The sequence below is a fragment of the Suncus etruscus genome, chromosome 7, assembly GCF_024139225.1.
Source record: "Suncus etruscus isolate mSunEtr1 chromosome 7, mSunEtr1.pri.cur, whole genome shotgun sequence".
Classification (NCBI taxonomy): domain Eukaryota; kingdom Metazoa; phylum Chordata; class Mammalia; order Eulipotyphla; family Soricidae; genus Suncus; species Suncus etruscus.
Window position 1 is genome coordinate 114,470,718 of NC_064854.1, and position 2,662 is coordinate 114,473,379.

Sequence of the window (2,662 nt, forward strand, 5' to 3'; positions counted from 1 at the left end):
ATACAAACTCTGAAGTAAATAAAAACAACATATATATTGTATGGCTCCTACTAGTTTCCCGATGCTTTAGCAAGCTTGGTGCTCAAATATAAGAATGCAAGAAATGCATGCAAGTTGCCAAGATGTGTGATGCACAAAAAGATAAATATTTATCCTAATTTTTCAATGGAAAATAATTTGAGCATCATTGCCAACAAAATTGAAGGCAAAGCCTTGTGGACTTCTGTGAATTTTTGGCAGTCTTTGGTTATATTACTATTCTATAATTCTTTTTGTTTGTTTGTTTTTGTTTTTGTTTTTGGGCCACACCCGGCGGTGCTCAGGGGTTACTCCTGGCTGTCTGCTCAGAAATAGCTCCTGGCAGGCACAGGGGACCATATGGGACACGGGATTCGAACCAACCACCTTTGGTCCTGGATCGGCTGCTTGCAAGGCAAACGCCGCTGTGCTATCTCTCCCGGCCCACTATTCTATAATCTTGAGAATAGTGAAAAGAGTCAAACAATTTTAAGGACATCATAAATTTTATTATTATTTCCTGTGATTTATTACTTTGGATTTTAGGTAATTTTTGCATTTGTGCTCTTTGAATCTTTTTAATAAAGACTAAAAATTACCTTTATTTTGGTTTTATTGTGAGCTGAGAAAAATAATTTTAAAGAATAGCTTAGGATGCTCCTGCTAATTGCTGTTTAGTTTGGGGGTTATACCCTATAATGCATGGGTTTTTTTTCCTGGCAGCACTCAAAGGCATGTCCTACCAAGGAATGATCCTGAACCTCCTGTATTAAAAAGCACATAAATTAAGTCTTTGAGTTTTCTTCCTGGACCCTAGATTTATTTCTGAGGCATAATTTCCTGTGCTCAAAATCCCCAGAAACCATACTTTCTTTGACAAGATATATAATAAAATTGGAATAAAATAGAGGTGATGGCTCCTGTGCAAGAATTACATGCACATTTCATGAAGTATTTTATACTTGTGTATGCATCAATAAAGATACAAACACAAACACACACTATAAGACAACCAGAAACCTAGGCAGATGAATGCTCAGAGGGGAAGAATGAAGTGAAGACTTCGTGAGAGAAGCCCTAAGTTTGATCCTATGAAAAAGATGGCCTCTAAGCTTCTGATAGTAAAAAGGTTAGTAGTGTATTTAATGATCTTGCATCACTGGGCCAAGCAGCTTCCAGTTCAAGATGTGCACTGCCATACTAAATGTTCTTCAAATGACTTCTGAGCCCTGAGGATGTTCCTTTAAAAACATAACAAACAAGCACAATCATGTCTGCATTGGCTTGAACCATAAACAATTTCTATTCTTGAAAGAGTGAGAACAGCATGAGTCTATGGACTTTGTTGGAGTATAGGCATCCTCCTCCCACCCACCACCTTGTACTTCAAGAAGACCTGGCAACTGAAACCATGCCCACAAATGCGTTCAGATCTTTAGATTCACTCTTTTCTTGAACAAGATATAAATCAAGCTGTGAAAAATCAGCTGTGCAGCTGAATGCTAGTAAACTTGGGAAGAAGTTCCTGCCCTGCTGAAGTCATGCATACTGTACCACCACCCACAGTCACTGGTTTTCCAATGGCCCTGTTTCACCAACACTCTCTGACTCTGAGGAGTCACATTGATCTGACCAAAACTCTATGTAGCAGGTATTTGGCCTGATATCATCAGGACTTTTATAATGTAAATACAGACACCCTCCCCTCTTCGTCTTTGCTTCCAGAAGTCCTGGCAGCAGAAAATACTTCACCAAAGCCATAGTAACAGCAATAGAGCTTGAAATTCCTGGACACCATTTGTATAAGTGGCCAAGCTACAGCTTTATTTTCAGTTTTATGCTTTCACCCCCATATAAACACACAAATTTAGATACCATTGTGTGGCTGAAGTCACTTACTATCCATAAACAAATTAAGCACAGAATGGTCAGCTAGCAACAAGAACTTACTATAACTTCTGACAATGACTTAATGAACTTATTAAGAAATACGATAATTTCCACAAATTAGCTTGCCACAGTGCTTTTTTTCTCTTCCTTCCCCCCTGTTTTTCCTTTTTTAAAAATATTTTTGCTCTCACTTATCTAGAAACAAATTCATTTTAATTAACTCTATCAACTATGTGATACATGCCTTTTAAATGAAGTGAATTAAAAACAAAAGCCCTCTGAAACCTCAGGCAAAATGGACTAGTTTATTTCTGTCTGTCACTTTCTTGGTCTATCAATCAATCTACCTACCTATCTATCAATCACTTATCTATGTATTTGCTTCACAAAATTTTCAGGATTAAAGAGAAAAGGAAAGAAGGAAGAAAACTGGGTGGGAGAGACAAAGGACTAGAACATCCCTATTGTGAAATATTTGATTTACTCCAAGGGTCTCCCAAAAGTGTATAAAATTTTGGATTCAGGTTGCTAACTAGTGGTACAATGAGTTGCAGGTCGATAGACCCCTGAGCTGTATAATTCAAGCTAGAAATTAGTTTCCTGCTTTCCTGTTTCAAGCTTGTAATATGTGTGGAGCTGTTTACTGCCCACAATTGTATTTCCTAACAGGTGCTCACAAAACAGAAACAGTGAATAACATTTTCTTATACAGGAAATTCATACAATGAGCAAAGCAAAGCAGGCAGTTCTGGCA

At 37.6% G+C, this 2,662-nt stretch overlaps 1 pseudogene; it reads left to right on the plus strand.

Moving 5' to 3' along the window:
- The first annotated feature begins 884 nt into the window (after window positions 1–884).
- LOC126014581 (uncharacterized) lies at window positions 885–984 on the plus strand (annotated as a pseudogene).
- Window positions 985–2,662: the final 1,678 nt, after the last annotated feature.